The sequence below is a fragment of the Pleurodeles waltl genome, chromosome 9, assembly GCF_031143425.1.
Source record: "Pleurodeles waltl isolate 20211129_DDA chromosome 9, aPleWal1.hap1.20221129, whole genome shotgun sequence".
Lineage (NCBI taxonomy): Eukaryota > Metazoa > Chordata > Amphibia > Caudata > Salamandridae > Pleurodeles > Pleurodeles waltl.
In genome coordinates this window covers 266,630,477-266,652,192 of record NC_090448.1, presented here as the reverse complement: position 1 = coordinate 266,652,192, position 21,716 = coordinate 266,630,477, and the positions used below count along the sequence as shown (strand labels likewise).

General features: G+C 47.4%; 1 protein-coding gene across 1 annotated transcript in view; it reads left to right on the top strand.

The window, feature by feature from the left end:
• Positions 1 to 21,716, top strand: part of IARS1 (isoleucyl-tRNA synthetase 1) — a 703,557-nt gene that overhangs the window by 679,399 nt on the left and 2,442 nt on the right. The window lies entirely within an intron of this gene.

Sequence of the window (21,716 nt, the reverse complement as noted above, 5' to 3'; positions counted from 1 at the left end):
TTTGGTCCCATTCCTTTGCAGGTCCTCTTCTGTTGGGATCCACATTTGGGTTCTTCCAGTCTTGGTTAGGTCCAGCATAATCCTTTTCTGAGGTCCTGTCTCTCCTGGTCACTAGTACTTATGTCTTGGGGTTCCTAGTTCCTCCAGCTCTCTACTGATTCCACTTCCTTGGGTGGGGGACTGCCTTTCACATTCCACTTTTTTTGTATATGGTTTGGCCCTCCCATAGGGCCCTCACAATTTGCAATTGCTTTTACCAATGCCTATTGCTTTCTATTCTGTTTACTGATTGCTAATGTGTATATAATAGTGTGTTTACTTACCTCCACTTGGGGGATTGCCTATACAGTATTTTAGTACCTATGTTACTATAATAAAGTACCTTTGTTTTATTACACTGTGTGACTATAGTGGTATTGCATAAGCTTTGTATGTCTCCTAGATAAGTCTTGGCTTCTCATCCACAGTTACCTCTAGAGCCCTGGCTTCCTAAACACTGCCTACACTTCACTGATAAGGGGATATCTGATAGAGACTTCCTGCTGCAGATTCCTTACCTTAGAATTCCCTGGCGTCAGCTTCAAATCCGGAATTTTTTCTGCTGAGCAGTACCCTGCGCGTGCCGTCGGGTGGCATCGTTCGGATCCGCATGTGTCGCCCAGCTCCGCGTGGCTTTGTCAGCGTCATTGGAGCTGTCTGTGACTTAACAGTCTTCTATATAGGCATCTCCCTGGCGTGCGTACGTCAGTTCTTTTCCTTCCACGCCGGTTAAACGTAGGTACAGATAGAGCTATCCTTCTTTCGACGTTTCGCCGAAGACTTTTTCAGTTGTCTGTGCGAATGACTTTGAGGAAGACCGGATTCAAACCATGTGGCTCATGTCATCCCGCCATGTCGGTCACTGATCTGCACCAAGTTTGTCTCTTTTGCCTCGAGAAGGACCACGATGCGAAGTTGTGCTCCGACTATTGGGCCATGGCTCCGAAGGCCCTGAGAGAGAGATTTCTCAATCTTCTAGAGGCCTGGCAGTCATCTTCGGTTGGCGCGACTCAGAGGAGATCGCGGTCCTGCTCTAGGAGGAGGTCGCGGCACTGCTCCAGGACTCACAAGTCATCTTCTTCGCATTTGAGATCATCGGGGCATTCAGGTAAAAGGCACAAAAAGAATAAGAAGTCCAAGCGGACTCCAACTTCTCCACGTCTGTTGGCCGACGAGGCATCAAGGGAACATCAACGTTCCAAGCACGTTTCTGCGAGCCATCACCCGGGTCGACTCCGAGTCTTCCCCCCCGTTTCTGGGAACCAGAGCGACGCCACTCAAATTAAGGAACTTTATGGGGCTATGCGCCTTGTTTTTGAGCGGGCTGCACCCTCGGGTGGGTCTTCGGGCACCGCGGGGCCAGCAGGGGCCCCATCGGATTCGCTGGATTCGGACTCAGCGCCTTTGAGGACCCCAGGATCTGATAGTGGATCTGGACCGGTGCCAGGTTCTCACAGTCAACCTCCTCCAGCACCGGGCCCGACGTCAACTAGTGGTGGTAGCCCCATCTTCATTTCAGATGATCCGGAGCCGGAACGACATCGTACGACGCCGATTCAGACTTCAACTGCATCGATTTAGGCCCAGATCAGTGCCTGAGGCTTATTTGTAACAGCCAGGCACAGGTGAGGAATGGGAGGGGTCTGAGGACCCTTTGGATTATGGATTGGAGCATGAGGACTGGTATGAGGATCTAGGAGAAGCCAGTGGACTGCATACTTCTCCAGATACTAGCATGCTCTCTCCTCCCGCTGTGGCTACAGAGGAGGGGGCATCTTATGCTAAGGTGGTGCGTAGTGCTGCTGAGGTCTTGGACCTAGACTTGCCTACGGTGCCAGTCAGGACTAATCTCCTGATGGAGGGGCTTCAGCCAGGGGTTGCTACATCGGAGCCAATGTTACCCTTCAGTGAGGCCCTCTCAGATGATCTTCTGGGACGTGGTCCAAACCCAGCACAGGGGCTCCTGTGAATAGGGCAGTTGGCTGCTGCCATAGACCAGCTCCAACTGGCCCTAGTTTCCTCACCCAACACCCCACCCCGGAGAGCTTGGTGGTCCAAGCCTCCACTTCCCGTGGTGCCTTCCCTTCTGCTCCCCTGGATAGGGAATCCAAGAGGCTGGACCAACTTGGAAAGAAGTTGTTTTCTTCCTCCAGCCTGGCATAGAGGTCAGTAAACACCTCTTGGCTGTTTGGCCGTTTTTCACATACTTTATGGGATACGGTGGCACAAGTGCTGCCCCAGGTCTCGGAGAGCATACAGGACACACTCACCCAAGCTGTCAAGGATGAGAGAGATGCAGCCAAGTTCACCATCAGGTGTGGCTTGGACACGACCAACTCGCTGGGCAGGGCGTTTTCTTCGACAGTAGCCCTTCGATGCTGCGCCTGGCTACATACCACTGGCTTTTCGGGGGATGTCCAGTCAAACTTGATGGACATGCCTTTTGATGGCACATGCCTTTTTGGTGAGAAGGCAGACTCTGCACTTGAGAGGTTCAAGGACTCTCAAACTACGGCCAAATCCTTGGGCCTTTCAGCGCTGACTTGTCAGCTGTCTATCGCCCCTTTCGAGGCTTCGGGAGGGGTGTGGTCCCACGCCAACCACAGGTTAGCCACCGTCCTCCGGCTTCACAGCATCCCGTGTGAGGACGCGGTCATGGTACCTTCAGACTCAGAGGGTCTAGCCTGAGGTTGGCCACCACCAAGCCCCCCTCTTCCTCAGTGCCCAAGCCCTCCTAGTATGGTTCAGCAAGACCATGTCCAGCCAGTTGGAGGGAGGATTCAATTTCATCTCCCTCACTGGAGGTCCATAACATCGGACAAATGGGTCTTGCAGATCATACAGAAGGGCTATTCCCTCCACTTCCAATCTTTCCCTCCCTCTATCCCTCCAGTAAAAGAACAGCTGATGGAAGTTACAGCTCTCCTGGCCAAGGGACCCATAGGACCCATAGAAAGGGTCCCGATGTCAGAAGTAGGCATTGGTTGATATTCCCACTACTTTCTGATTCCAAAGAAGAACAAGGGTCTTCGCCCTATCTTGTATTTAAGGGACGTCAATCTCTTCCTCAAAAAAGGGAAATTCAAGATGCTCACTCTTGCTCAGGTCTTGTTTGCCCTGCACTAAGGAGACTGGATGGTGGTGTTGGACTTGCAGGATGCGTATTTTCACATCCCCATCCTACCTGCCCACAGGCGTTACTTGCTGTTCAAGGAGGGCCACAAATACTTTCAGTTTACTGTGCTCCCCTCTGATCTCACCAGTGCCCCTCGGGTGTTCACCAAAGTGATGGTGGTGGTGGCAGCTCATCTGTGCAGGTTGGAGATTTCAGTCTTCCAGTACCTGGACAACTGGCTGTTGAAGGCTCTGACACCCCAGGCTCTTGTCATTCACCCTCAGACTACTGCAGACCTCCTGCATTCGCTGGGGTTCACTATAAATGTGACAAGGTCACACCCGACTCCCTCTCAGAAGCTCCCTTTTATTGGGGCGATTCTGAACACAGTGCAGTTTCGGTCCTATCTTCCCGAGCAGCGAGTCCAGGATATTCAGGTTATTACACTAATGTTTCAGCCTCTATCCTGAATTTTGGTGAGAGACTCTGAGGCTGTTAGGATGCAGGAAGCCATGAGTCCCATCAGTCAAACATGCCAGATGGCATATGAGGGCTCTGCAGTGGGACCTGAAGTTCCAGTGGGCACATCATCAGGGAAATCTTAACGACATGGTTCATATCTCAGAGGGAACTGCGAAAGACCTGCAGTGGTGGTTAGTGAACTGCAATTGGGTCAAAGGCAGACTCCACTCCCTTCCCCAACCAGATCTCACGAGAGTGACAGATGCGTCACTCCTGGGGTGATGCGGCCATCTGGGAAAGGCGGAGATCAGAGTTGTAGGAAAATGCCACTGTTGGCATGGTCACCCCCTAACTTTTTGCCTTTTGTTGATGCTGGTTATGATAGAAAGTGTGCTGGGACGCTGCTAACCAGGCCCCAGCACCAGTGTTCTTTCCCTATAACTGTACCTTTGTCTCCACAATTGACACAGCCCTGGCACACAGATAAGTCCCTTGTAAATGGTACCCCTGGTACCAAGGGCCCTGTGGCCAGGGAAGGTCTCGAAGGGCTGCAGCATGTATTATGCCACCCTTGGGACCCCTCACTCAGCACATGCACACTGCCTCACAGCTTGTGTGCTGGTGGGGAGAAAAAGACTAAGTCGACATGGCACTCACCTCAGGGTGCCATGCCAACCTCACACTGCCTGTGGCATAGGTATGTCACACCTCTAGCAGGCCTTACAGCCCTAAGGCAGGGTGCACTATACCACAGGTGAGGGCATATGTGCATGAGCACTATGCCCCTACAGTGTCTAAGCAAAACCTTAGATATTGTAAATGCAGGGTAGCCATAAGAGTATATGGTCTTATGGTCTGGGAGTTTGTCAAACACAAACTCCACAGTTCCATAATGGCTACACTGAATATTGGGAAGTTTGGTATCAAACTTCTCAGCACAATACATCCACACTGATGCCAGTGTGGGATTTATTGAGAAATACACACAGAGGGTATCTTAGAGATGCCCGCTGCATGCCAGCCTAACTACGAGTGCTAGGCTGACCAGTTTCTGCCAGCCAGCCACATCCAGACGGGGTTCTGGCCACGTGGGGTGAGTGCCTTTGTGTACTCTGTGACCAGGAACAAAGCCTGCCCTGGGTGGAGGTGCCTCACACCTCCCCCTGCAGTAACTGTAACACCTGCCGTTGAGCCTCAAAGGCTCTAGCCTGGTGTTACAGCGCCCCAGAGCATTCCAGGTAGTGGAGATGCCCGCCCCCCAGACACAGCTCCCACTTTTGGCAGCAAGTCCGGAGGAGTTGATGAGAAAAACAAGGAGGAGTCACCCTCCAGCCAGGACAGCCCCATAGGTGTCCTGAGCTGAGGTGACCCCTGTCTTAGAAAACTCTCCATCTTGCTTTGGTGGATTTCCCCCAATAGGATTAGGGATGTGCCCCCCTCCCCACAGTGAGGAGGCACAAAGAGGGACAGTAACCATTGGCTACTGCCCACCAGCCCTAAACACACCCTTAAATTGAGTGTTTAGGGGTGACCCTGAACCCTGGGCAGAAGGGGTATGGGCGGAAATGCGTACAGGAGGCCTGAACTCCACTTGTGATGAAAAGCGTTGCAGAGCGAGTGACGCCTTGGAAACGCCAAATCGCAATATTGCTGGCATTGCGTGTTCTCTGCGAAGGCGAATAGATGTAACCAAGGATCTCTCCACTGCTGAGATTCCTTGTGCCACCGCTGGATGGAGACACCACCCATGATCCGCTAGGCCTCGATGGCTGAGTTTGTCTGCCCTGGCATTCAGAGAACCTGCAGGTTTGAACCTGCAGGATTATGTCCTGCTGTTCCAGCCATATCCAGAGACACAGGGCCTCTTGACAAACAGTTCATGACCCCACACTGCCCTGCTTGTTTCAGTACCACATTGCAGTAGTGTTGTCCATGAACACCTGCACCATCTTCCCTTTTACAACAGGAAGAAATGCTTTCAATGACTGCATGATCGCCCGGCGCTCCAGTAAGTTGCTATGGAGTCCGGATTCCACCGGAGACCAGAGGCCTCTGTTCTCCACCTCTCCCAGATGGCCACCCCAACCCAGAAGTGACACATGTGTCACTACTGTGAGATCTGTTGAGAAAGGGTGAGAATCCACTGATGGTTCCACTGCAGAGCCCTCATATGTCATCTGGCATATTTGACAAACAGGATGCAGGAGACCATGAGGCCCAACAGCCTCAGTCTGTCTCACCGAAATCAAGGATAGAGGCTGAAACATCGGTATCATAACCTGAATATCCTGGACTCGCTGCTCGGGAGGATAAGCCCGATGAAAGGGGGCTTCTGAGAGGAAGTCAGGTGTGACTTTGGCAGGTTTATAGTGAACCCCAGCAAATGCAGGAGGTTCGCCATAGTCTGAAGGTGGATGACAAAAGCCTGGAGTGAAGGAGCCGTCAACAGCCAGTTGTCGAAGTAGGGGAAGACTGAAACCCCTAACCTGAGCAGATGAGCTGCTACCACCGCCATCACTTTGGTGAACAACCAAGGGGCACTGGTGAGACGGATGAGGAGCACATTAAACTGAAAGAGCTCGTGGCCCACCTTGAACCTTAAGTAACACCTGTGGGCAGGCAGGATGAGGATGTGAAAATACGCATTCTAAAGTCCAGCGCACCCATCGAGTCTCCTTGTTCTAGGGCAGACAAGACCTGAGCAAGAGTGAGCATTTTGAATTTCTCTGTTTGAGGAAGAGAGTGATGTCCCACAAATCTAGACTAGGGTGAAGACCCTTATTCTTTTTGGGTATCAGAAAGTAGGAGGAATAACAACCTCTGCCTACTTCTGATGTCTGACATATGGCTCCCCTGGCCAAAAGAGCCATAATTTCCTTACGGAGCAAGACTAAGTGATCTTCCATCAGCCGTTCTTTCAATGGAGGCATAGAGGGAGGGAAAGACTGGAAGGGTAGGGAGTAGCCCTTCTGTATGATCTGCAAGACCCATGTGTCCAATGTTATGGACCGCCAGTGAGGGAGATGAAATTGAATCCTCCCTCCATCTGGACGTGTGTGGTCTTGCAGAATCACACTAGGAGGACTTAGGTGCTGGGTAGTGGATGACTTCTGGCCAGACCGTTTGAAGGTACTATGACCTCCTCCCCACACAGGATGCTGACCTGACAGAACACAGTGGCTGGTCTGTGGATGGGGTGGTACCCCACCCCTTCTGAAGCCTCAAAAGCAGCGAAAGAGAGACTGTTGGTGAGGGGTCACCGAAAGGCCTAAGGACCTGGCCGTAGCCCGAGAATCCTTGAAGCACTCTAGCGCTGAGTCTGCCTTTTCACCAAATAGGTGGGACCCATTGAAGGGTATGTCTATAAGTTTTGCCTGGACATCCCCTGAAAAGCCAGGTGTACGAAGCCAGGCGTGGCGACAAAGGGCCACCGTTGACGAAATCACTCTACCCAGCGAGTCAGTCATGTCCAAACCACTCCTAATAGTAAACTTGGCTGCATCTCTCCCATCTTTGACTGCTTGTGAGACCGCGTCTCGCACGACCCTCTGGGACCTGAGACATCACCTGCGTCACCGTATCCCATCACCGTATCCCTTAAAATATGTAAAAACGGCCCAAAAGGCATGAGGTGTTTACTGGCCTCAATGCCAGGCTGAAGCAAGGAAACATGTTCTTTCCAAGTTGGTCCAGCCACTTGAATTCCCTATCTAGGGGAGCGCAAGGGAAGGCGTCATGTGAAGTGGAGGCTTGGACCACCAAGCTTTTCGGGGTGGGTGTTGTATGAGGAAGCTAGAATAATTTGGAGCTGGGCGATGGCAGCAGCCAGTTGTCCTATTTGCTGGAGCCCCTGTGCTGGGTATGGACCACGTCCCCAGCAGGACATCAGTGAGGGCTTCATTAAAGGGCAACATTGGTTCTGATGTGGAAACCCCTGGGTGAAGCACCTCAGTCAGGAGGTTAGTCCGGACCTCCACTGTAGGCAGGTCTAGGCCCAAGTCCTCAGCTACCCTATGCACCACCAGAGCATACGATGCTCCCTCCTCCGTAGCCACAGTATGAGGTGAGAGCATGCCAGTATCTGGAGAGGTGTCCAGTCCACTGTCTTCTCCTAACTCCTCATACCAGTCCATTTGCTCCAATCCATACTCAAGAGGGCCCTGTGACCTCTCCCATTCTCCACCAATGCCTGGTTGATCATAATAAGACTCAGGCAATGCTCTGGCCCCTGTTGGTACCAGAATTGGCGTCGCATGACACCGTTCCAGCTCCGGATCATCAGGTATCAGAATGGGGCTTGCACCACCTGTGGGTGCCAGTGGCGCGGGGAGCATCTATGTTGGGAACAATGTCGAAGGAGGCCGGTCAGTGTGGACTCAACGTTGTTCTGGATCTGATATTGGATCCAAGAGACCCATCGGCGCTGAAGCCGCTGGGGTGGACTCTGATGGGGCCTCTGCCGACCCCACGGGGCCAGAAGGCACGCGCCAGTGGAGCCAGCCTTTTCAAATTTGAGATACTGAGCGGGGGTTGCTCTGGCTCCCGGAAAGGGATGGAGACTCAAAGCTGGCCCTGTCATCGGCTCTGTGGAATCATGCCTGGAACGTCGATGTTCCCGACTCGCCTCATCAACAGACAGACAAGGTGAAGTCAAAGTGTGCTTAGGCTTATTCTTCTTCTTGTGCCTTTTCCCCGAGTGCCCAGGGAACCTAAAGTGACATGAAGAGGACTTGGGGCTCCTCGAGCTGTCCCGCGACCTCTTACTCGAACAGGACCATGGCCTCTGAGGAGTCGCGCCAGCTTACATTGACTACCAGGTGACCATGAGCTTCTGGGAACGCTCCCTCAAAGCTTTCGGGGCCATGGCCCTGCAGTTGGAACACGACTTGGTCCAAACACTGGGGACATACCTTATGGGGCTATGTCACCGACATGGCGCGGTGGCAGGTGGCGCATGGCTTAAACCCCGCTTTCCTAGACGTCTTTCTCGCACAGACTTGAAAAAATCTTAGACAAAAGGGTCAAAAAAGGACTGTCAAAAAGATAGAGGGTAGCTCGATTCTGGATCTGCACTAACCGACGCAGAAGGAAAAGAATTGACGTACTCACACCTGTGAGTGACATCACAAACTGCTCCAAAGACGAGGCCACTCAGATCCACACCACGCCACCTGACATTGCGCGCACTCAGTTCTCAGATCTGTGCTACATATTTTTTAATTCATTCATTCACCTGCAGTCAGATATATATTGCTGTGTTATAGTAACTTTTAGACCTGACAGCCTTAGGGTGGTCACCCCTAACTTTTTGCCTGCCTCCCTCCACTTTTTGGACACTGTTTTTGATGGCTTTTAGACTCTGCGCACTTTATCACTGCTAACCAGTGCTAAAGTGCATATGCTTTCTCCGTTTAAACATGGTAACCTTGGATCATACCTGATTGGACTATTTAATTTACTTATAAGTCTCTAGTAATGTGCACTATATGTGCCTTTGGGCCTGTAGATTAAATGCTACTAGTGGGTCTGCAGCACTGGTTGTGCCACCCACTTAAGTAGCCCCTTTTACCTTGTCTCAGGTCTGCCATTGCAAGGCCTGTGTGTGCAGTTTCACTGTCACCTCGACTTGGCATTTAAAAGTACTTGCCAAGCCTAAACCTCCCCTTTCCCCACATATAAGTCACCTCTAATGTGTGCCGTAGGTAACCCCTGGAGCAGGGTGCTGTGTGGGTGAAAGGCAGGACATGTACCTGTGTAGTTTTACATGTCCTGGTAGTGTAAAACTCCTAAATTTGTTTATAAACTACAGTGAGGCCTGCTCCCTTCATAGACTAACATTAGGGCTGCCCTCATACATTATTGAAGTGGTAGCTGCTGATCTGAAAGGACTAGGAAGGTCATATTTAGTATGGCCAGAATGGTAATACAAAGTCCTGCTGACTGATGAAGTTGGATTTAATATTACTATACTAGAAATGCCACTTTTAGAAAGTGCACTTAAATCTTTCTGTGCCTTACAATCCACGTCTGGCTGGGTTTAGTTGACAGCTCCTTGTGTATTCACTCAGACACACCCCAAACACAGGGTACTCAGCCTCACTTGCATACATCTGCATTTTGAATGGGTCTTCCTGGGCTGGGAGGGTGGAGGGCCTGCACTCACACAAAGGACTGCCACACCCCCTACTGGGACCCTGGCAGACAGGATTGAACTGAAAGGGGACCTGGTGCACTTCTTAGCCACTCTTTGAAGTCTCCCCCACTTCAAAGGCACATTTGGGTATAAAACAGGGCCTCTGACCTACCTCATCAGACACTTGCTGGAGAAGAAACCTGAACCAGAACCTGCATCCTGCCAAGAAGAACTGCCGCCTTGCTGTTGCCCTGCTGCCTTGCTGAACTCTTGCCTTGCTGCTGAAGTGCTCTCCACGGGCTTGGATAGAGCTTGCCTACTGTTCCCTGAAGTCTCAGGACCAAAAAGACTTCTCTTTTGCATCTGGACGCCTTGTGCGGCGAAAGATTTGACACACAGCTTGCTCTGCAGTGAAAAATTCACCGCACGCCGATCCGGAAAGACACCACGCGACGCCTGCGGTGCGACCGGAACTTCGACGCACGGCCTCGCCTGGACAACGCCGCCGACTTCATAAAGGAAATCGACGCAACGCCTGCCGTGAGCGAGAAGATTTCCCGCACAGCCCACCGGAACGACGCGCAGCCGGAAAACAAGCCTAGGATTCCACGCACAGACCCCGGGACATCTGGTAATCCTGCGAACCACAGGAGGAGACTGTCCGCGCCGGAAAACGACACACGACTTCCACACGTGAAAAAGAACGACGCAAGTCTGTGTGTGAAGGGGCGAAACCGACGCACACACCATTTTTCCACGTATCTCCTCCTCTGCGGCCCTTTGCGGAGATTTTCCACTTTAAACCAGGTACTTTGTGCTTGAAAGAGACTTTGTTTGATTTTTAAAGACTTAAGACACTTTATATCACTTTTTAGTGATACCTTTACAAATTCATATTGCATCTTTGGTCGTTTTGACCTGCAAATATCCAGATAAATATTATATATTCTTTTTCTAAACAGTGTGGTGTATTTTTGTGGTGCTATATTGTGTTATTGTATGATTTATTGCACAAATACTTTACACATTGCCTTCTAAGTTAAGCCTGACTGCTCGTGCCAAGCTACCAGAGGGTGGGCACAGGATAATTTGGATTGTGTATGACTTGCCCTGACTAGAGTGAGGGTTCTTGCTTGGACAGAGACTGCCAACCAAAAACCACATTTCTGACAGTAACTATTCAGAAAGCGCAGTTGACTAATAAAGTCATATTTCTAAAGCATGCATTGGAAGAGTATTGGCAAATGTTCTCCTCACAGGAGAAAATGTGAAGTTCCCATATAGCTGAAAAAACAACACTGCGATATAGTCATCGCTTCAATTTTTGGGCAAGATTTATTACTCTGAACCTGCTCAGGCAGTGCTCGATGGTGCATGTCCCTTTCAACACAATCTTTCATACTTTAATAAACAATGGACTTCTAGTTAATAATTTCACCTTTATATAGTGCTTTACTATGTTAGTAGGATCGTAGAAACCCTGTTGATTTTAGAGTATAATTTTGCTACATTTTAGTTTGTTACAGTTCCATATGAGCCATTTAAATGCTTTTAAATAAAAATAAAAACAAAATGAGGGATGACCGGTAATATATATTTAACTAAAGGCACCTATTTTGTCGCAGCACAAGCTGTTACAAGATTGGAAAACACCAGCTTTTCTGTAAATACTAGAAGAGAAGTAATTTACCTGTCATGCATGCTTGGGAGTTGACAAAAAATATACATGTTAGCACTATAGAACCTGTAAAATAAACATATATTGTTCCTAGGGAAAAATGTAGGCTTTGGCCTGGAGCGTTCCTTCCTCAGTCAGAATCCAATAACGGAACTAGTGGGGAGGAGGGACGGAACACCAAGGCAGTTATATTTCAGCTGGGTGGTGTACCACTTTATCAATGTGAGCTGAAACTTGTAAAGCAATCATTGAGTCGAACCTGCGTTGGCACCTGTTTTTTGTCGGGTGCTCTTTCTTTAACAGGCGATTTAGCGTCTACATTTTCAATTAAACCCCACGTTTTGTATTTCTTTTAAACAACCACCTTGCTTCACCTTGTAATTTTCCCTGTAGTTATGCTATGACTTGAGGGGTGTGTTATTCATTGAAGCCAAGTGCTAGAAAGTGTAATGTACTGCTGCATAACCCCCATCAAGTTACCGAAACACGTTTTCCATCCATTGAGTCCGTAGCTCTACTTTGGATGAACGTGTGGGTGTCTGTCTTGTGGCAAGTATTTGTAGTGTTTGTATTTTTTGTGTCAAGACCAGAGTTCTGCTCTTCTTATGTCTTCCTCTACACCTTGACGTAAATTGGAGAAAAAAGAAGTAAGCAATATAACTTTTAATCACTCAATGTTATGGTTATTGATGGATAGTAAATGTGTTAATGACTTGTGGCCTATGTAACAAGTGTTTTTGGTGTCATGCATGTGTGGCAGAAACCGCCCAAGCATTTATTTTTTGCAGTAATCGTGTTCTCCACAAATGCATTGTGTAGGACAAAAATGTGAAAGGACACACACACTGATATGTACCATCTTTGGGGTGTTCTCTATCATATAGTTTAAACCATATTAAGAATGGAGAAAAGTGTGCATTTGTGAAGGGAAGCACTGCCTTCGATCAATTATGGCATATGCTGTTGCAATTACCTAGGAGCAGCAGATAAGCATACAGTAGGATTGGGTATTATGCAGCCTGTCATTGTGTATGCTCTTACTAACAAATATTATGAAAGTGGCTTGGACCAGCCCCTAGAAATAGGTATTATGTATTCAGCCATTGTATAGGTTCCAGTGGTACCCTCGAAGGCTCGCACGAAGCAACGCATAGGAATACTCTGAGGAGTCCACCCATGTTCAGCAAAGGAGAGAACCTTACAAATGGGCACTATATCACCTACCTTGGTGTATGATCAGGGCGGCCTACCAATGAGCAGCATTGGATCACCCTATACAAATAGACATTTCACAACCATCCATTCACAATCAGTGCTGTAAGGTCATCTTTTCCATAGCCCACAAATAAGGTACATTTGAGCAGTGGATGTTCTTGCAGTCATTCATTAGCTAGCACCTGGGAAATTGCATCATATTGAGGCAAGCTGCTAAAAGCACAGCTAGTACTTTGCCAGTAATCACGTGTTGCAAAGGTTGGTTGCACATAGATCTCAGCCATGATGCGTATGTATATATTTGTTGCTATTTCCAAAGCTGAACCTAACTGGCTAGCAACGGAGCCCCTGTGAGAATGCATAGGGACAAAGATAAAGATAAAGAAAGTGGAAGGGGTAGAAGTCAGCCTGTCTGAGAGAGGATCCTTGCAAAGGTGAGTTTTCAATTTCGTCCTTAGTTGTGGAAAGATCGGTGCTTTTCTGCGGTCATAGAGGGGATATTGTTCCTGATGCTGGAGCATGTGCTGAGAATGCTTGTTTCCGTGTTGCTGAGTGAACTTTATTTTAGCAGTTACATTGATCTTATATATGAAAGGAATGCATTACTATGGCAGCCAAACGGAAGTTAAACACATTTATTTTCTCATTGAAATTTACACAGTTACGAGCAAGCATGACTTAGCTCGTAGAAATATTAGTACCCCCTAGATTACTACTCTGCGTAATCTGTGATTATCTTGAATCCATTAACTAAGAGAGCCTGCGGTGTTACTATACTGAAATCATGCCTTAACTATAAACATGAGACGTCATCAGAACGGAATATATGTTGGGGTCCATCAAGAGCGACACGATAAAGGCCCAGACCACTAACTTGTGACACATTGATTTATTTAGTCTGTTCATGCATGCTTCCTTTGCTAGGGTCGGGTCTGAGTTGATGCCTTCTATACATAAAGAAAACGTTTGGTGCATTATGAAGCTTAACTTCATATTTACACAGGAAGTTGCATTGTAAAGGGAATCCTATGTTTAGGACTATACCTAGGAAAGAAGACACAATTAGAACACTAAGGGCCTTATCACAAGACATGCAGGAAGAAGTTGGTGTATGCATTCATGCGTCAATTTTGTCCTGCTTGATTATTAGTGGTCCGGTTTAGAAGAATGTTTGTATGTATATAGTATTTCAGGCGAAAAAACATAGGAGGCTTTGGCTGCAGCAGAGGCGAAGTTTAATTGGTTTGCTTTAAATATATAAAAGAGCTTCCCTCTGCGAGAATATACGTTCCCATTTCCCTGTCACCTATTACCCGCACTAGCTGCCGCATACATTTCCCACCTCCTCAAAGCTAGCGGTAAATGTATACAGAAAAAGTCCATAGAATGGCGAGGTCTGTCATTTACAACCAGATTAAATAGCCCTACTCCGTATTCCCCATTCTGTGTGTAACTGCACCGTACCTGGCGGATTTATTGCAAACTGAAGGTAAATGCGCATGTTAATTTACTCTGACTTTTTGATTTTTTGTAATAAAAATGACAATATCAACGTCCTCAGTATTTGTAGAGTAAAACGTTCAGATTTTTCCACTATTATCTATTTCAAGGGGCATATTTTATACTAAAATAATTTGCTTTGTAAAGTGCTGGCTTGTGATGGCTTGACGCTTCATACCACCCATGACCGTGTAGGCAAGAGTTCTTAGTACTTAGTACCTGTCCTCTTCCTGCATGATGAAGGCAAAAATCTGATCTTCAATAGGTGTCAAACTAACCTGTCTCTGGAATTGTGTTAGTCGTTGGGGAGGAATCCCAATAGTTTCATGAACGATGGGAAGCCTCCTTTGAAAGGTTCATTTTCCGTTTTTTAGTTCGAGCTTACCAGACAGCTCAAGTTGTCAGGCCGTAAAATAACTTTTGTCGGCTTAACAAGATGTTACTGTAGGCTTAACTGTGGCAATGGCTTGCCATTGGTTGTCTTAATTGTCACTCATTTGCTTGCTTCTAATTCGATAGATTCCCTTGACCATCTTGTGTTTGTCTCATCACTTGGTCTTACCCTTTTTACTTGCATCTATCTACCTCTCACTTTTAGGGACCTACTTTTCTCTTTTTGCCTAAAAACTCCACGAGAGCATGCATTTTCCAGCTGTCGCATAAGAGAATGCGCATTCAGATTAATATGTAATTTGTAGCTGGCATCGATTGTGGTAATACAACAAAACTTCACAGTCCGTACCCATTTTTTTGTATTTAATGTAAACTGTGTGCTATGTGACTAAAGTAAAAGACGATTATGGAACATTTCTGTAGATTAATAAAAATTATTTTCTTGTCTGTTTTACAACCCCTGTTTGCGCTGAAAGAGGCTGTGCTATCGCTCACAGTGAAGTACTGTTACATAGGCTTCATTCTTTGTATACATTAACAAGTCTACTAAAGGAGCTTCTGTCAATGCAGTGGCTCCTGAGAGGGTAGTTGTAAACATTTTGACGTGAAAATTTGGCTAACGTGCAAGTTCACACCATTAATATGGTTGTTCACTGAAGAGCACTTCATGGTAGTCATGAACGGGGGGGGGGGTGGGGGTGGAGGGGAGGGCGGCGGCAGAGCAAGCTCTTTCCTTCAGCATAGGGCTGCTTAACCTTTTTGCGGGCCAGTAACTACCAGAGTGAACCTTCCACTCAACAGTATTTTTTTAATACATTTTAGAATTACTGTAATTTATTATGAAACTGCATATATTAGTGGAGAGTATTGAATAAGATACGTGTATGGATGGATGCATGTCTCATTGTTATTCTTGGAATGGAAAAAACTTGTTGAAATGGTCATAGTCATTTTTCAATATGGCAAAGTTGAAGTTGTTTAATCCGGAAAGTAGATCACCCCATAGTAGGGTTATCTGCAACAGGGCCCAGTGTTTAACAACTAAAGTCTCATACTTCCCTATCAGTTGGTGAAAGGGAACCTCATAACTTTGATATAGTGCTTCAAACATGCCTCCTCGGATCCTCATTCCGTATTACCAGATTCTTCTGGCAATTCGTTCCGATTAAAGTTGGGCGCCACAGAAGGCGTTGTCATTTTGAAAAGTTGACTTAGCCAAATGTCACCAGCTCTGAACTGACCAAAAGTGATACTTTTGAACCAAACGTCATGCTCTCAGAAGTTAACTGTGAAACGACCTGGTCATAAAAAATGCTAATAGTGATAACGGGCACAGATGTTTCAATGAGTTTGGGTAGTAAAACAAGTTTGAATAACATACACTCTTCTGGACTTGTTAATTAGATATGTTAAATCTTGTCGACTTTGTGAGAGGAATGCTTTTGAAGATGTTGTTCAAACAATCCCTTCATAAGCATAACCTAGTAATGAAAAAACACACTTCACTATATTACTCTGTCATAGAAAGCCGTAAAGTCAGTGGTGCACAGCTACCTGCTAAATACAATTATATTATCGCTTCACAGATGGAATAAATGAATCTGTAAAAACAATGTCTCTGTAATACATGCAAACATCATTTTTATCGATTAAGTTTAAGAAGCAAACTATATATCTCATTTAGTTTACCCTTTAAAAAAATATTTGCTTAATATTTTGCTTGTATTACAAACTTCCCTGCACAGACTGCTTATTGGGAGAAGTATCCATGTGTATCCGACCTGATCTGCACTTCAGGTGCCATAGCACCTTTGTTAGAAGAGCTACACAGGTGTCACCCCAGAAGTGACAGCACTCTCCACCTGTGACATTGCAGCTTGTTTTCTAAGCCCACAGAAGCCTTAAATCCGGAACAGTGCTGATTATTGGCTTTCTTCAATTATGATTCTTTATTCAACCGCGCTTGATGCTGAGGATGGATATTAAGCTTTGCTGGATCAGCAAGACTAGATACTTGTATATGGTGCAAATCTAGCCGAAAGGCGGTGGAGAACTAAATAGGGCAACAATAATATCAGAGGAAGTGAATATAGGCTGGGAGTTGCTGGTTTCTGAGTAGTAGACTTTTTATTGTCATATAGTATGCTTCAAAGAGGTGTAACTTCAGCTCCTTCCTTAATTGAAAAAAAGGGTAGGAGTGGTCCTGTTAAATAAAGGGATGTTATTTAATACCTGTACTGCACAGATGGAGAAGGCCAGTTGCCAAATTTTTTGCTTTCTTGCTTTTCTTGGTCTTTAGACTGATTGTATTTTTCCTGCAAGAGTGGCCAGAGCAATGGAGATGGTGAGTTTGTCAGCCAGATAGGTGGGAGTGCTGCCACAATCACTTTGTTGATGATGCAGCTAGCCCACAAGATGGTGCAGGCCACCAGTTGGAGCCAGTGGAATTCTGTTATCGTGAGGGCAGTGTAGGCATGATCTTCAAGCACTTGATGAGGCAATCTGATAGCGACTTCTATCTGCAGATTTCTTACCTTTAGAATTTCCAGGCGTCAGCTTGGAATCCGGAAATGATACCGACGTGCACTGCATCTCTTGCAGCCGCTATGATATTGAAAATGCACTTTGGTAGTCTGTTTTTCTGTGTAAGCAAAAGAGATTGCCTCTAGCCTGTTGCCCCTTCTTATGCTTCAAGTCAGTCACTAATTACACATTAGTTGTCAAGGCTAAACCCCTGCCTGTCATTGCTTTTTCAACTAGTGCATATTGTATTCCACTTGTCCGCACTCTTTTTGCGTAAGCAGCATGCCCTTTGTGGGCCATGTGGACTTCTTAAGGTCATCAACTTATAGCTGTGAAAAATTCTATTATAGAACATTGTGTAGTGATCTCATAGATACCAAACAGGCATCCTCACCCATTTTGAGGTTATAAGAAACAGGATGCAGGAGGAAGTTACAATGTCCTGATGATGACTCATGTCATGCATAGTGTTTCTGAACTGAAACGTCTTAAGAATCTTTGGACTCCGAATTCCTTCAATAAAAACCTGTGCTTATTTTGTGCTGTATGGTTTTCCCATTTGTGTGGATGTTTACTGTATATTTATATCATATACGTTCAGCCACTTTATTCATAGATCTATTCAATAATGAGTCATTTTTAACAGCTACTGTTTCAGTTTCTGTACCAATGTAGTGTGACCTTACCTAAAAACCGGAGATGGCAGTTGGTTAGCAAAATATTTTCAATATGTAAAGGTTAGAACACGTGCGCTGGGTGGCATGTAGCAGCCTCCTATTACCCAGACTTAAAATATGCCAACACATCCAGTCGAAAAACTGAAGTAACAAGTTCCTGATGGATGCAGAAGATGTCCCACGCTGGAGTGAAGATTGCAGATGAGTGTTGGTGCAGGAATTCCACCAACAAGCCACGGCAAAAGCAAACTTGTGGTTAGTGGAAATGTGGTGCTGCTGGGAACCATCAAGGCCAAGGAAGACTCAACCCAGGAGGGGAAGGCACAGGGGACCCTCAGTGACACAGATGACCCACAGGAGCGGAGCCAGCACCCACAGGACGGGGTCACAGAAGTCGCAGAAGGAGCCCACGCAGCACTACAGAAAGGGATCTCACACTGCAGGAGAACCACGCAGAGGAATGCGCGTCTCAGGAAAGAGTGCTGTTCTTGAACGGCAGAATGATCTCATTGCTATGTTATGTGGTGCATGTGCATTAAAATCATTTCAATTCCTAAATAGCCATTTTAAGATGGAGCCAATGCTTAAAATGTGTTCAATACTTTGATGCAGTCCTGGTGTTATTCTATGAATTGTCATTTCAATAGTCTACTAAGGCCTCTCTGTGTTCGTCATTGACTGATTCTGGAAAATCGTAATCTCCTCCCCGGATGCCCCCTCTGAATACACACACAGGATGAATATGTTCTGTAATAGTACCCTGGGATCAACATGTATGTGATAGAGACTTCTAGTTTCAGATTCCTTACCTTAGAATTTCCCTGAGGCCTCAGACTTGATTCAGAGACTTTTCTACGAGCAGTGCCCTTGCGCGTCATCAGGTGACGTTGGTCGACTCTGCGGGTATCGTTGTCGCCTGGAGTCGTACATAGACGACATCTCTGTGCAGTGACATCAGTTCTTTTCTTTCCGCACCACGCGCTGATCCGGAGAGAGCTACCCTGGGCATTTTTTGACTGACCATGGTGCCCATGCTCCTACGAGTCTTCTGAGGTTTTTCAGGCAGCACACACACACAGGTTACTGCCCTCTTGCGGCTTGACCAGCTCAGGCAGGGGAAGACAGAAAAAAAAGGATTCCCTGAGGGAGAGGGAAGCAACACCCTCTCCCTTGGAAATAGGTGTCACATGGCTTGGGAAGGGTAGCCTCCCCAAGCCACTGGTATGCTTTGAAGGGCACATTTGGTGCCCTTCTTTAATAAACCAGGTTGCACCATTCCTGGGACCCTTAGTCCCTGCTCTGGTGTGAAACTGGACAAAGGAAAGGGGAGTGACCACTACCCTGTCCATCACCACCCCAGGGGTAGTGCCCAGAGCTCCTTGAGGTGGCCACTTGGTTCTGCCATCTTGATTCCAAGATGTGCTGAGACCCCTGGAAGCATCTGAGTGGCCAGGTCAGGCAAGTGACATCACAGCCCCTTCCTGATAGGTGGCCACCTTGCGAGAAGCAAAAAGGAATCTCCCATTGGAGTGAAGGACTCACTTCCCTGCATCTGCAGACACCAACTGCGATGACGATTGGCTGCGTTGATCTGCTCTGCTCTGGAGCTGCGTGGATTCTGCATCACAGGTGGTGGTCTGGAGTGGTCCCCTTCGTTCTCTCTGCCAGCTATCCAACTTGGGAGAAGGTAAGCCCTTGCCTCTCCCTGCAGGACAGTACCCCTGTGCACCGCAACTCTTGCTTCTACCAAAGCATGTTTACTCCTGACCAAGGGATCTTCAGGCTCTGTGTACCCCCAGCCCCCAGCACTTCTTCTTGCCAAGCACAGTCTGACCTCTGCTGCTCCAGCAACGTGGGACTCCTCTTCAGGTGTGCTGAGTGGGCCTCACTGCGACTGCTGTGCCTGCTGCCAGTGGGTTGCTTGTGGGGGATGCCTTCTCTTCTTGTGACTCTTGTTAATGCTGAGGGTCACCCCGGACTCCCCTCCTTGGGTCGAGCCTTGCTGGTCTTCTCCAGCCTTGCAACTCGTCTTCTTCCTCTTTTGCATTTGCAAATGCTTGTTGGTGGTTCTCCGGCACCACTGACCCACTGCAACCCGACAGCCGACGTGGGACACCATCTGCATCACTACAGGAACTCCTCTTCATCTTCTGCGCTGCACAGCTGGTTGTCTTCTTCCCTGTCGACCTGGTCCTGCATCCACAGTAGCATGGGTAGTGGCTCCTGCAATGACAGTACACTCCATCATGAACTGGACTTGATCCCCTTCTTATGCAGGTCCTCTTCTGCCAGAATCTACCTTTGGGTTCTTCCAGTCTGGTTTGGGTCTTGCACACTCCTTTTCCTAAGTCCTCTTGTTATTTTGGGGGAAAACCAGGTACTTGCGTCTGTTCACCTGGTCGCTGGGGGTCACACTGATACTTACCTCTTGGGGTTCCTAGTTCCTCCAGCTCCTCTCTAACAACTCCACATCCTTGGGTGGGGGACTGTATCTCGCATTCCATTTTCTTAGAACATAATTTGGCCCTTCCCTAGGGCCCTTGCTATTTTCTAATACTTTTGGCAATGCTTGTTTTTCTTATGTTCCTCACTGATTGCGGTTGTGTATGTAATTAGTGTTTTTACTTACCTCCAGTTGGGGGGGACTGCCTATTAGTATTATAGTGTTTGTGTTACCATAATAAAGTACCTTTATTTTTGTAACACTGTGTGGTTCTTTCATGAGTGAAAGTGCTGTGTGCCTATAGTGGTATTGCATAAGCTTTTCATGTCTCCTAGATAAGTTTTGGCTGCTCATTCACAGCTACCTCTAAAGAGCCCTGGCTCCCTAGACACTGCCTACACTTCACTAATAGGGGATACCTGGACCTGGTATAGGGTGCTAACACCACAGGTGCTCACCACACACCAGGCCAGCTTCCTACAGCCTAATTTCTTCCAAGCAAGATGGAGGGATTTGAAAAGTGGTGTCCACTTCAGCTGGTCCACCTTAGGGGGTGGGACTGGCATGAAGTGGGCACACCTGCTAACCTGCCTAATATTCCCGCCTGTGTTGCCACCAAAAGTGGGGTCAGGATTGAGGGGTTGGTCATCTCCACCATTTGGAGAGACCTGGGTTGCATTACAAAGGCGGCAAGGCCTTTGAATCTTTCGGCGCTAGAATGTCCATCCTGCCCGGTAGAGGAGGTAATGACTCCGCCCAGTGCAGGCTTTTGTCTCAGGCCCTCGAGAGTGCTGGCTTTCACTTTTGGGGCCAGAAACGCATCTGTGGTGGCTGAACTGGTCAGGACCAGTCACTCAACACACTATTAGTTGGTAGGTTTTCAGGGGGCACCTATAAGGTGCCCTCTGTGTGCATTTATTAATAAATCCATGACTGGGGTCAGTGAGAGTTTATTATTCTAAGATGTTTGATACCAAACACCCAGGATTCACAGAAGCCATCATGTAGCTTGGGAACTCATAATGACCAGTACCCAGCACATGCATTTAAAAAGTCTTCCCTGTTCACTTAGTTTGTCTCAGAATCGACAGGGACATAGGAGGACCGGATCTGTTCATGCATCTCTGAAAGAGACTTCTAGTTGCAGATTCCTCACCTTAGAATTTCCCCCAGGCGTCAGACTGAATCCAAAGGTTTTTCTTCATTCAGTACCCCTGCGCCGTCAGGTGCTGTCGGTCGACTCCGCATGCGTTGTTGGCATCCTGGTTGCCATGATGACATCACGATTGTATACAGGGGCCACACCGGCGTGCTATGTCAGTTTCTTTTCATGACTTTCCACCCATGATCTGTCACTGGGGACCTGGTTAGCAGGGACCCAGTTCACTAACAGTCAAAGCTACATCAGAAACCAGAAAAAGTGGGGTCTAACCATGTCAAAAATGGTGCTTTCCTTAAAGGAGTATTTAGCGGTAGTGGACAACAACTTTGCAGACCTGCTCAGCAAGTGGCAGCAACAAGCCTCCCCCCCCCCCCCC